At 40.5% G+C, this 14,194-nt stretch overlaps 1 protein-coding gene across 1 annotated transcript in view; it reads left to right on the top strand.

Annotated features, from left to right (window-relative positions):
* LOC110102340 (DNA repair RAD52-like protein 2, chloroplastic) overlaps positions 1–14,194 on the top strand; it is a 22,568-nt gene that overhangs the window by 3,069 nt on the left and 5,305 nt on the right. The window lies entirely within an intron of this gene.

Raw genomic sequence — 14,194 nt, 5'->3', positions numbered from 1 at the left:
TAGGTTGTGGTGTGATACTAATGTTTCTCAAAATCAATTTGGATTTATGCCGGGTAGGTCGACTATGGAAGCCATACATTTATTCAGAGGTTTGATGGAAAAATATAGAGGAAATAAGGAGGATCTACATATGATATTTATTGATTTAGAAAAAGCATATGATAAAGTTCCAAGAGAAGTGCTATGGAGAGTTCTTGATAAGAAAGGAGTCAATAATGCTTATATTTAAATCATTAAAGATATGTATGCAGGAGCTATTACTTGTGTTCAAACACAAGGTGGATTGACTAAGTATTTCCTTATTTCGGTTGGGTTACATCAAGGATCAGCCTTAAGCCCATATCTTTTTGCTTTAGTCATGGATGTTCTCACTAGACATTTGCAAGAGGATGTACCTTGGTGTATTCTTTTTGCTGATGATATTCTTCTTGTTGATAAGACTAGAGAGGGAGTTGAAGGTAAACTTGAATTATGGAGGTCAACCTTAGAGTCTAAAGGTTTTCGCTTGAGTAGATCTAAAACGGAATATATGGAGTGTAATTTTAGCAGTAATAGTCCTAGTGAGGGGATTGTGACTTTGGGCGATCAAGTCATTAATAAGAGTACCCGTTTTAGATATCTTGGATCAATTGTTCATGGTGATGGTGAAATAGATGGGGATATTATCAGCAGAATTCAAGTTGGATGGTTGAAGTGGCGGAATGCATCGGGCTTGTTATGTGATAGAAATGTACCCCTCAAACTTAAGGGAAAATTCTATAAGATGGTAGTGAGGCCTGCAATGCTTTATGGTGCTGAATGTTGGCCATTAAAAGAGAAGCATAATACTAAGTTAAGTGTGGCAGAGATGAGGATGCTCAGGTGATGAGTGGCTTTACCCTTAGAGATAGGATACGAAGTGAGCATATACGTGAAAAGGTTGGAGTAGCTCCAGTAGAAGATAAGATTAGAGAGAGTCGCCTTAGATGGTTTGGTCACATAAAACGACGGCCTTCTAATGACCCAGTTAGGAGAGTAGAGGTATTAGATTTGACTTATGTTAAGAGAGGTAGAGGCAGACCTAAAAAGACTTGGTTAGAAAATATTAGGAATGACCTTTCTTTATTAGATTTAAACGAGAATTTGACCTTTAATAGGACATAATGGAGAAAAAGGATTCATGTAGCCGACCCACGTAGTGGGATAAAGGCTTGATGTTGTTGTGTTTTGATACACATTCTTCACTTAGCCTTGGTGAAGACAGTCATATTCGCTTTTATAGACTCATATATTATAAAGCGATAACTGGAATACCCTTTCTTCGTTTCAAGTGCATATTAATACCCTTGTAAGCAAGTAAATGCGGGCTCCAAAAATATTGAGATTTAGGGCCCCGGCCTCTTTGAGTATATTTGGGGAGAGTTTTAATAGATAATATTTCGGGGAAATTTTCGGAAGGCAAATTATACAGAGATAAAACACTATCCAAAGATTACGCCCTCTTAACGAATACTTTAAGATTTGAGTTATGGTTTCCTATAGGCACCAGCCCCTATAGTTAATTACCTCTCCTGATAATGAGAGAGCACTTTCGATTATGACTAGTCGTTAAATAGATACTTAGTATCAAGCATATAGTAGTGACATATTTAGAATTTAAAATTAAAATTTGTCACCATGTACTTCGAGCATGTACTTCGAGCAGATGGTGGAGGAATTATTATTAACATGATCAAGATTCTATGATTTTGTCATCCCAAGTCATTATGGTCTCTGGTCCACTTAGTTAGAAGAGGTAGTCAACTCAACCTGACTGAAGGATTTGTGCTGGCAACCATCGGTTCTTCGGACAAGGGTACTTTATAGACTTGGGGTAAGTATTTGTCTAATGGACAAATTCAAGTTGACCTTAGCCAACAGAGGGCTTTGTGTCATATCAATCATACACTATAATTCATTACTCAATGGTAACTTGGCCATTAGGGAACGTACGAGCTTTTGGCCATGATCGTAATACAATGAAGTCATCGACCAAACCACTAGGTCAGAGGATTGTGGTCATAATCGTTTACCACATGGAGCCATCCTGGCCAAGCCACAGGTTCTTTGTGGGGCCATTTGACCAAATCACATATAAGAGGAACAATAATAGCCGTTTATCGCATATAGTTGTTTGTCTAACTACTGATTTTGTGGAGTCATCTGACCAAGCAACGGTTAGAGGATAAATGTCATGTCCTTACTGACATGAAATTATTTGAGAATGAATATGATTGATATTTTCACTGGATATTTGCTCTTGGTTAACCAAAATTATTCTTGAGTTCATCACTCTCGCCAAATGGTTACGAGAGGATGAGTTTTACTCAAAGTTTAGATGATTAATTTCAAATTTAAATATTAAAATATTTAATAAATATTGAGCTTAAGAGTTTTAACAAAATTGTGCAAGTAGGAAATCTATATGATATAAATTACCCTAAAAATCTACACAATCTAACCACTAGAAAATAAGACATGTAATCCTAATCCTATCATTATAATTTAATATATAATCTTTCCAATTTCACAATATCATGATCCCCTTAAACAAAATTTTGATTTAAATAGATGAAGAAGAATGACTTACACACATAGTTTAAAATTGCGCAATAAGAGGCGCGCCTCTATGCAATTCTACCCCAAAGATCCTCATTGCTTAAGCAATTTTGAGTCTGGGTGAGGCTTACGCCTCATGGATCCTGAGGCGCGCCTCATTGGCTTAATTGCGCAATTTTTGGTGAGGCTCACGCCTCATGGAGCCGGGTCCCACACACTTAAGTTCTTAAAAAAAAGCCATTTCATCCCTTCTTTCCGCCTACCCGAACTGAACGGAAGAGCTCCACAAGCTGCAGTCTACACGCCCTAGCTTCCCTCAGCCGGCCTTCCCGCCGGTGCCACCTCACGCCGGTGAGAAACTTGAGTCCAACCGCCCTCTGCGACACCTTTACTATGGGTTTTAGGTTTTTTTTTTTTAATTTAAGGTTTTATTTTTCAAGTAATAGAAAATCTAGGGTTTAAATTTTTTTGTGGTTCTTGGTTTGATTTTGCATTTGTGCATTATGAAACATGTTTAGGGGAAATGAAAAGTCAAATACGTCATTGCAGAGGTACCCTTCTTGGAAGTACAGTGTACATGTTGACGTAGGCGACAACGAGAAGACATACATGTATTTGAAATGCAATTTTTGTGATGGGACATGATTGGATTTTAGATGTTCTTTCTTATTTGTACTTTGGGAGTTTTGACTTTTGATAGACTTCAAGTTGCGATTTTGTACTTTGAATTATACTATGAGATGCATATATTACATCTATTTTATTGTTTTCCACTAAGTTCACTTCTCATTTAGATGTTTTTATTGTATCATACTCTTACTATTATTTACCTGCTAGAATACGTAAATTTTCATTTACGCAATTCTTCGTCCGTGAGGCTTACGCCTCGCACCGCCTCGAGGCTTACGCCTCGCCTCACGGATGAAAAACGCCTCGAGGCTTATTTACGCAATTTTAAACCTTGCTTACACATAAGCCTTTCGAAATTCAATGACGATGAATTAACATAGTTCTTATGAAGAGGGATGTGCTTGCTATGAGTGTGCTACCATTAAAAAAAATTAAGTAAATATAACATAAGAGGAAATAGGAAGGAAGTCAATAAGAGAAAATTTCTGAGATACGAATTAGGAGGTTTCCTTACTGTTGCCTTTTGTCGAATGAAAATGAAAGCCAAAGGTCTTCTCTGATGACGGTTGTGAGAGAAAGAGGCGAATAGAGAGGAGAAGGAGAATTAGAGTGTTGAAGCATGCCCTAGGTTTCATTTCCTAAATCACAGGTCAGGCGATTTCTTGAACAGTTATTGTTATAGAAATGTATAATAGAGGAAATTGCACGAGAGGGATGTGAAATTGTGCAATTTGCTCGATTCAAGGAGATGCGGGTGGGTTTCGCATGTGAAGGTTGCCTGTCGTGTGAAGGGAGGCCAGCTGGTTTGCTCCAATTGCTAGATCGGTCTAGGTGTAGGTCCAAGATATTAGATGTTGCAAGATGTTCTGCAATTCTACAAAGAAGGATGCAATAAATGTCTCGAGGGTTCCTGCAAAGGTGTCAATCATTTTAGATCTAAGTATCAATAAATAATTACTGGGACAACAAAGCAAGTAGCCTGTGAATAAGAATTATAGAGAAGCCATTGAAGAACAAATAATTCCTAGAATAGAGAGGTTGCAAAAACATGGGAACAAGAGGTTTTTGTCATAGAGAATGATGCCATTAGAGGAGTCAAACCTAAGGAATTCGATTGAATCAATTTTACTTAATTTGGACCAAATTGATCGTGACTAGTTTTGTTTATATGTCAGGTAGATTTGGGTATGATTTGCATTTCTTGTAGAGAAATTCACTACGCATTACTAATAAAAATATATTTCCACTTTATAAGAAATGTTTGATATCCACCATCAATAATTGACACGATTTAATCTCTAATAATAGCTTCAAGAATAGGCTAGCATGATTAGGGGCGTCAATATTTGACACAACCCGAAAACCTGACGCAAACCCGGCCAAAAAATTATGAGTTAGGGCCAACCCGTTTTGCAAACTGGTCGAGTTCGGGTTCCAGAATTCGACCCATTTAAAAAAATGGGTCAGGTCCGGATCAACCCGCTTACCCGAAATGGACCTGGACTGACCCGTTTGCAAAAAAAAAAAAGAGTTCTCATCGAGGACTTCTCGGGACAAAAAGCTAAAACTTGGCAGGCGGAGGTTGATGTGGTAATCCTCGTTTCCTCCCTTTACCATGCCTGCATAATACCTGTGATGAAATCACAACGGTAGCACGAAGGCGATGGTCAGTTAACAGAAACCCTCGTCTTTCTTCCTTCATGCCCGCTTCTGTGCCTACCGGAAACCCCAACGAGAAAAGGAGCTAGGAAGTCACGACGGGAGCTCACTGGGAATGTAAGACTGCACTTTTCTGTTCGTCTAAATCCCATAAGTCCGTTGAATTACATTATTTAGTTAATTCAAAATTTAGGGAGGAATGGAGGTTAAACTAGATTTTAAAAAAGTAGGATTATTTAGGTCATTGGGATCGAAATCCTGCTTAAATCATGTGTTAATCAGGCTATCAAACAACCCTTAGTTGTCTTCCAGCTTTTTGTTTCTCCACATCCTTTCTCAATGTTCCTCCTCACCCTCTTCATTTCAACTCAACTTTCTTTATTTTATTCCCTTTTATATTTATCTACCATGTATCTTTCGCCTCCTTTATTGAGCAGCAGCGAAAAAGAGTACCAGAACCCTAGGCCACCGAAGAACATGTCTATGCGTGCGGCAGTTGGAGGTTTACGTCGCTATAGCCTTAGCCGTTGTTGTCGCTGATTCGGGTTGGCAAGTCGTGTCGGGTTGACCTGGGTCCAAAGCGGGTCAGTTTCGGATCTGAGACCCATTTGCAAAAATGGGTCATGTATGGGTCGGGTCAACTTGTGCCTGGTTAGTTCCGAGTTGGACCCGCACCCGACTGGTGTCCCGATATTTATAGCCCTAAGTATGATAATAATGCGCCTTGGTATAAAAAAATAGTCCACGAACAAGATAACTTCAGCACAAAACAAATTTTGTTGCTAGAAAAACAAATAACAAGAGCAAGATACAATTGATCCTCTTTCGGGAGGAGGATCTTCTCTCCCAAACCCTAGACGCTGCTAGGATCTCTCACAAGAAAGAACTACAACACTCAAATAAAAATCTGCATAAAAAAAACATTATCCTTAACCTTTGATACATCGTCAAAAAAATTATCTTGATCGGGCACGAATCTCGAGGCAAAATCAAGTTGTAAACTTCCGAAATTAAAATTAGGAGCATCTGAACTCCGATTTCAGCAAACTTACAGTCGAACTGAACGTCTCGAGAATACAAACCCAACGACACCAAATCCAACCCAATCCGAGCCCAAATGAGTCCAAATCAAGGTTTAGAAGCGCTATTGGAAGATTCGAACAACAATTTGGATTACCAAACGGTTTTCGAACATAACATGCTTATAGTCGGATCGAGCGGCTCGACGAAATGAATCCAACGAGCCCAAGATCATTGAATTCCGACATCATTAAGACTTTCAAATGTCCTTCAAATGGTTCATGATCAAAGGATTCAGCATCGGCCGTTCATCCAACCACTCCCCATTTACCCTTAATCTCTCACCTATTTACGGGCCATGCCACTCCAGAAATCTATAAATAGACCTCTCATTTCTCTTGAAAGAGGATCCAAGCAAGAAGAGAAGAAGAGAAGAAGCTCCTCCTCGACCACCGCCTGAGTTCGCCGGACCACCGTCTGAGGCCCTTGCCTTCGCCAGACCGCCACCTGAGGCCCTCGCCTTTTCCAGACCATCACCTGAGGCCCTCGCCTTCGCCGGGCCATCACTTGAGGCCCTCGCCTTCGCCGGACCACCACCTGAGGCCCTCGCACTCGCCGGATTACCACCTTAGGCCTTCACCCTCGCCGGATTCCCGCCTAAAGGCCTGAACTCCACCATACCAACACTTGAGGCCCTGAACTCCGCTAGACCATCAACTGACGCCAGAATTCTGCCAAGTCGCTGTCGGACTACTAACTGATGCCCCAACTTCCAAGTTAAGCCATATTTTACACTAGACTTCAACCATACGATTGACATTTGTAATCTGATCGCCCTCTGGGACGAGTTAGCCCACTGTAATCAACTCAAATTCTAGTGAAATCTTTTCAACTGGGCTAGGCCTCGTGATTTTTCCTCTTTTAAGGGTTTTCCACGTAAAAAAATCTTGTGTTCTCTGTGTGTGAGCTGGATATCCGTGCAATGCTAAGACGTAAAATTACAACTCTATCATCGCGTATATTCTAGCCCGCAACAACCTTAGACTTAAATAGACTTCTACCTTCCCTCCAAAATTAGCCTCCTTCCTAATAAGTTTCCCTCCTCTATTTGAGATTCAATTATGAAAAGATCTCTTAATTGATTCCCTCATAACATAATATTTTATTTATTTACTAGACCGCACCTCCTCAACCACCTCTCTCTAGGTCTGTCAGCCCCACCTTGGCGGTAATTGGCTGAACCGGCTGGTCCAACATCTATTTGGTCCACATGGTGCGGATCCCCTCAGCTCTTGATGTATCAATCCACCCCCAGAAGTATCAACTTGTCTTCAAGGTGGAATGAAAGAAACTGTTGTTGCATATTCTTATAGGACTCCCACGTAGCTTCATGCTCTAGTAGATCCTTCCATCTGATCAACACTTCTTTGCTTTTCGTTGCTCCCTATCGCACTCCTTTGACCTCCAATGGTTCCAGCAAAATCTCTATGCCATCTGCAGGGTTGGGGGTAGTGTAGAAGACCTTATCACTCGTCGCAAGTAGGACACATGAAATACCTGGTGGATGGCTGTCATCGGTGGTAATTGTAGGCGATAAGCCACGGCTCCAATGCGTTCCACCATCTCATAAGGACCAAAGTATCAGGGTGATAGCTTATCATTTTGTTTTCATGCCAAGGATTTCTGTCTGTAGGGGCGAAGCTTCAAGTACACTTTGGCCCCTACTTTGAATTGGATGTCCCTCCTTTGTGCATCTGCTTTTTTTTCATGATTTGTTGAGCTCTCAACATATACCTTTTTGGTTCCACTGATATTTTGTCTCTGTCCTCCAAATGCTTCTTTAATGATGCCACTAGTGTGCTAGTGTGCTACGCTGTCCATATTATATCAAATGCGGCGAATCTCTTCCATATAACACTTTAATTGGTGTTGTCTGAGATGCTATACTTGTATTCTGCCCATGCCAACCATTTGGCCCATAGTTTCGGCGTGTCTAATATAAAGCATCATAGATACGTCTCCACACTACGATTGACCATTTCGATCTGTCCGTTAGTTTGAGGATGATAGGCAGTGCTCCTTTTTAGAATGGTCCTCTGCATCTTGAATATCTACTTCCAGAACTGACTCAGAAAAATCTTGTCTTGATCTGACACAATCGATTTGGGAATCACATATAGTCTCACGGCCTCCCTCATGAAACTCGTACATATTGATACTGCAATATATGGGTAGTGAGTGGGAATAAAATGGGCATACTTAGTCGATCCACTACCACCAGAATCGTAGTGTATCCCTCAGACTTTGGCAGTCCTTCAATGAAATCCATGGTCACCTCCTATACTTTTTCTGATAGATCTACTGGTTGGATGAGCCCTCCTGGAGATATTGCTAAATACTTGTTCCTTTGACTTATGTCATAGCTAGCCACCATCTTTTCGGCATCCTTTTTTATACCTTCCCAATACAACTCTGCAGACAATCGGCAGTATGTCTTTTGGACCCCTGCACGTCCCCTAATGGTCGTCCCATGGAACTACTAGAGCAAGCAAGGACTGTAAGATGAGGTCTTGGGAAGCACAAACCTCCCCTGATGTAGCAGCTTCTCTCCCACCATAGAATACCCTGGGTGGCTATCCTTATTTCCTGCTAGCTCCTCTATAATTTTTTTCAATACATCATCAAGTTCGCTCTCTCTTCTTAGTTCTTCCTAGTCAATCACCAAGGGTACAAACAATGCCTTCATTTGTGGTTCTCCCATGCATCTGGACAATCCATCTACTGCTCTGTTTTCCACTCCCAACCGGTACTATATCTCGAAGTCATGGCCCAATAACTTGGAAAGCCACCTTGGATGCTCTTCAGTGAAAATTCTTTACTCTAGCAAATAATTCAAACTCCTTTGGTCAGTTTTGATGATTAAATGTCTCCCCAACAAATACGGTCGCCATTTTTTAATGGCTAGTACTATCGCCATCAATTCCCTCTCATAAACTGGCTTAAGCCTTGCTCTGGTTGTCTGCCCCTGATTGAAATAGGTCACTGGTCTTTGGTTCTGCATGAACACGCTCCCAGCCCAAAACCTGAGGCATCTGTCTCCACTACAAAAGGCTGACTGAAATCTAGAAAAGCTAAGACGGGCACACTGGTCATAGCCTTCTTCAACTCCTCAAAGGCCCGGATGGTTGATTCTCCCCACTTGAAGTTGTCCTTCTTGAGTTGCTCCGTCAATGGCCTTGCTGTCGACCCATAGCCTTTCATAAATTTTCAATAATAGCCTGTGAGTCCCAAGAATCCCCTCAGCTCCTTCAAATTTTTTGGTATGGGCCATCTGAGCATGGCTTCAATCTTGTTTTGATCAGTTGCCACTCCCTCCCTTCTTAGATATCACATATCCTAAGTACTCCACTCTGGCCTGGGCGAAAGAACACTTCTTATTGACGAATAAATAGTGCTCTCTTAAGGTTGACAACACCAGTCCCAGATGTTCCAAATGCTCCCCTTCTGTCCTGCTATAAACCAATATATCGTTAAAAAAAAACAACACAAACCTTCATAAGTAGGGCTGGAACACCCTGTTCATCAGGAACTAGAAGGTGACTGGTGCATTAGTGAGGCAGAATGACATCACCAAAAACTCATAATGCCCCTCGTACGTTTTGAAAAGTTGTCTTGTGGATGTCTCCTGGTCACATTCTGATATGATGTTATCCAGATTTCAAGTCGATCTTGGAAAATATCACATATCTATGCAGCTCGTCTAATAGTTCATTGATGACAGGTATGGGAAACCTGTCTGGTAATATTTCCTTATTTAAAGCATGGTTGTCCACACAGGACCTCTAGCTCCCATCGTTTTTCTTCACTAGCAATACATGACTTGAGAAAGGGCTCACAATGGGCCTGATAATTTCAGCTTCAAACATCTCCCATATTAGTTTTTCAATCTCGTTCTTTTAGATCTGAGGGTATCGGCAGGGTCGAACACTAATGGGGGAAACTCCCTCTTTCAGAACAATAATGTTTGTGCTCCCATGGGGTTGGCGATCCCTGTGGAAGCTGGAATACCTCCCTGAACTGCTGAAGCAAGGGCTGGACAATGTCTGGAATGTCCTCTTCCCCCTCCGTCTCTCCTCCCTCGAGAGTTTGGAGCTCCACCAAGAATCCCCCTCCTTGAATGGCACAAACCATGGTTTTCAGTGAAATCATTGCCTTGGATAAGCCCCTAATCACCACCCTTCTTCCATCCACTTAGATTTCCATAGCCAATGCCTTCCAGTTCAACTTGCTCTCTCCCAAAGTTTGTAGCCACTTCATCCCCAAAATTAAATACGTGATTCCCAATTCCAATGGGAGAAAATCCTCCCCGATGTGAAGCCCTTGCAACTCAACCACCAAACCTTACAAATCCCCTGCTCTTCTCTACGTTTGTTGTGCCCATCAACACTCTGAATTCTCCCGCGTCTACTAGATTCAGCCCCAGTTTGTCTACCACCTGGTTTGATATGAAATTGTGGGTAGCCCCACTGTCCACTAGGATCACCATTGCCTCTCCCCCAATATGCCATTCTACCTTCATAGTGTGGTTCTAGGTGAATCCTAATACAGAGTTTAAAGAAATTTCTGTCACCTCTAAATGCGCGGGCTCCTCTTTCTCTTCTTCCTTATTTGCTGCCTCTTGCTCATTCTCCACATCCCCATCACACACAACGAGCATTTGCAATGTGCGATTTTTATACCTATGTCATGTTGTAAATTTCTCGTTGCTTCTGAACCAGATCCCCCTTACTCTCTTGTCTTGCAATTCGGTATCTTTAGCCTCTTGAATTCCCCTCCCTGTCAGGCACCCGAACCGCCCTCCTTTGGCATCTCCCTTTTTACTGGTACGGTATGCACCCTCAGTGTCATATAAGTTGTCATCGTACAGTAAGGATTTCCCCCACTGACCCCCTTTCTACTCTTTTGCAGCGACTTCTTGTTCTCAATCACCTGTGCCAGCTCCATGGCTTCTCCCAAATCAAGGGGGCTTGCCACCCGAACTGCTGCCCTCAACTCTGGTTTGAGGCCCTTCATGAAGTTGCTTTCCAGCACTATCTCTGATAACCTCCCTACTCATCCTGACAGAAGCTCAAATCTTTTTCGATGCTCCATCACAGTGCTGATAACCTCCCTACTCGTCCTGACAGAAGCTCAAATCTTTTTCGATACTCCATCACAGTGCTAGTCTTTGTCAAGGAAAAAAATTACTCATAGTAGTCCCCATCCTGTTGAGCTTGAAAGCACTCAAGCAAGCGTTCCTTGAACTCCTCGCACCAATAGATCGGGTACCTCGTCTCGACATTGGTACCATGCCAGACATAGAGTGGTGGCCATCAATCTTTCATCTTTTGTTAACCCGTTCACCGCAAAATATCTCTCCACCCTATATATCCACCCATGTGCATCTTCTCCTTCAAATACAAGCATTTTCAGCTTCCTAATCTTTTTCCTCTATTCTCTTTTCCGCTCATAACCCCTCCGTCCTCCAAATTCAGCCCTCCCTAATCTCTTCATACCATTCTCTCTTCCCTATGTATTCCCTATCCATCCCCCTTCTAGGAAGAGGTTCTAGGTGGGGTAGTTCCTCCTCTTCTCCTAAAATTTTCACCTCCCCGTCTTCCCTTGGCATGTTGTCTTCCTGATTTCTCCTTGCTTTCGGTGGAACCGTTTTGGTATGAATCTCCAACAGCCTCTTCATCATGGCCTCCATGTTTCCAAACCTACCTTCTATTGCTGAAATACGTTCGTTCCGCTCCCATATCCGCTTATTGTTGCCCTACTTCCCTTTGCCTCAACTATTTTTCCGGCCATTGGTACCCGGATCAAGATTTTCCTGGCAAAAAACAGCAACTTTGATGTGGTTCTGGTCTTCCAACAGCAAACTTCAGCGGTCAGAACAGAGGATCGCTGCAGAAATCAGCAATAAGACCTGGATTTTTTGTCCCAACAGTAGGATCCAGCGAACGGCAAGGACAATTGCTGCAGAAATAAGCAAAAAGAACTCAAATTCCGGTCTAGGAACACGCTCTGATACCAATTTGATATGCCTTGGTATCAAAAAGCAGTCCACAAACAAGATGACTTCAGCACAAAACTGATTTTATTGCTAGAAAAACAAATAACAAGAATCAAGATACAATTGATCCTCTTTCGAGAGGAGGATCTTCTCTCCTAAATCCTAGACCCACTAGGATCCCTCGCACAAGAAAGAACGATAGCACTCAAATAAAAATCTGCATAAAAAACCCTTCCTAATAAGTTTCTCTCCTCTATTTGAAATTCAATTAGGAAAAGATCTCTTAATTGATTCCTTCCTAACATAATATTTTATCTCTTTACTAGGCCCCACCTCCTCAGCCACCTCTCTCTCGAGGTCTACAGACCCCATTGGGTGGTAATTAGTTAGACCCAGCATCTCTCGGGTCCGCATGGTGCGGACCCCCTTTGCTCCCGCCGTATCAGATTATCTAAACAATTTTGTAAATGGTGTTGGATGTGAAATATGTAGGTGGATGGAGAGAAGAATCCATGACATTGGCTGATAGTTCATGATATCAATTGAAATCATGTATATTAAAATATAGACTATTGTTAGAATTTTTGGGATTTTTCATTCGGAAGCCTTTGTCCCGACTTTTTCTATGATTTATATGGTCTCATTTCTAGCAATCAAATTATTAAAGATTCCTACTAGAACCTTTCTATGGTTTAAACTGACAATCAACTTATCACCTAGTTTGAATCCACTTGTCCTTTTTTTCATATATTTATTAGTCTTATAATTATCATAGTTAATAGTAAGTTTCAGGTGAATATTCTCAAGCAAATCACGCATATGACTATTGGATTGTGCAATAGGATCTGATGCATCTAAGAAAAAAATCCTAAAATACTTAACATGTTTCATGATGAATACATTACAACTAATTTTTAAGGGAGGAGAAGATGAAATGTTTAAATTTATATTTATTGGCTATATAATTTTTTTTAAATAACTAATAGAGCATACAAGTATGACATGTCTTTCATATGTATAGATAAACTATATAAAAAAGATAACTCAAATATTTAAAGATTAATAGTGATGAATTATTTATGTTTGGATTCAAAAGATATATTGAATTTTCTTATTCTCTTGATGGCAATTGTTATTAATATTTTTTTGAAAAGTTGATGCAATTTGATTTTTTTTTATCATAAATTTTTTTAAGAATTTGTAGTTTAAGAAACCAAGAACTAGATTATAGTCTATATCAACCTTTAAGTTTGTCTAGGCTCCTTGACATCTCTTTCTCATACAGATATGGGAATTTGAAAATTGATGGAGACCTTATAGATTTTGGCCTTCTTATTGATCTCATTATTCTTATCTCTCCCAAAGTTTGTTTGATTTTTCTCCGTACATTTGGATCTCAGATTTCTTGTAGGAGATAGAGTGTGTGGGCTTAGAGATGCATGCAGAGTGAGAGGGATGAGAATTTTCATATTTTCAACAGATAGAGGATGATCCACTGTTTAGGGAGAGTGAAGAGAGGGGACAGGGAATTAAGGAATATTTGCTTAATTTTAATTCAAAATAATTGAGTAACATAATCAAAATCCTATTTATAGAATTAGTATTTGCAATTTAAATTCAAAACTAAATCTCATCTTCTAATTCAAAATTTTGAAACAAGATTATCCAAAAGGAAAATTCTACCCAATTTAAATAAAAGATAAGCCTAATTTAAATAAAATTATTGGAAATTCATGAATTGGAGTAATTTGGATTCAGTATGGAATTCAGTCCAACTCATGAATCTGGGCTTGGGTCCATGCGCTACATCAAAGGCCAATTAACAGTAGCAGAATTTTTTTTCTTCTCCATAGTTACACTCTTCTGATTGTTCTCCATAGTTCACAGGAAATGGCTATAGCGGTAACACTCCTTGGTCTTCATGTTTTGATCTATGCACTCTGCTTCATGTGAAGGCCAATTAACAGTATAAGGATTTTTTTGGATCTTGCTTATAGTTGCACTTATCTACATGCTCTCCATAGTTTACCAGAAATGGCTAAATCAATATCACTCCTTTCTCTTCGAAATTTGATGTGTAGGGCTGCAAGCGAACCAAACGTTCGATGAGCTACTCGTTGTTCAGTTCGATTAAAGCTCGTTCGTGATCGTTTAACTAACAAACAAACTTGAACAATATTTTAAATACTCGATTCTTAAATAAACAAGCTTGAACACTAATGCGTTCAGCTCATTTATGTTCGCGAACAACAT

Source organism: Dendrobium catenatum, unplaced genomic scaffold (genome assembly GCF_001605985.2).
Source record: "Dendrobium catenatum unplaced genomic scaffold, ASM160598v2 fragScaff_scaffold_733, whole genome shotgun sequence".
Taxonomy (NCBI): Eukaryota; Viridiplantae; Streptophyta; class Magnoliopsida; order Asparagales; family Orchidaceae; genus Dendrobium; species Dendrobium catenatum.
The sequence above is the reverse complement of the archived record's forward strand: the minus strand, read 5'-3'. Positions and strand labels throughout refer to the sequence as shown.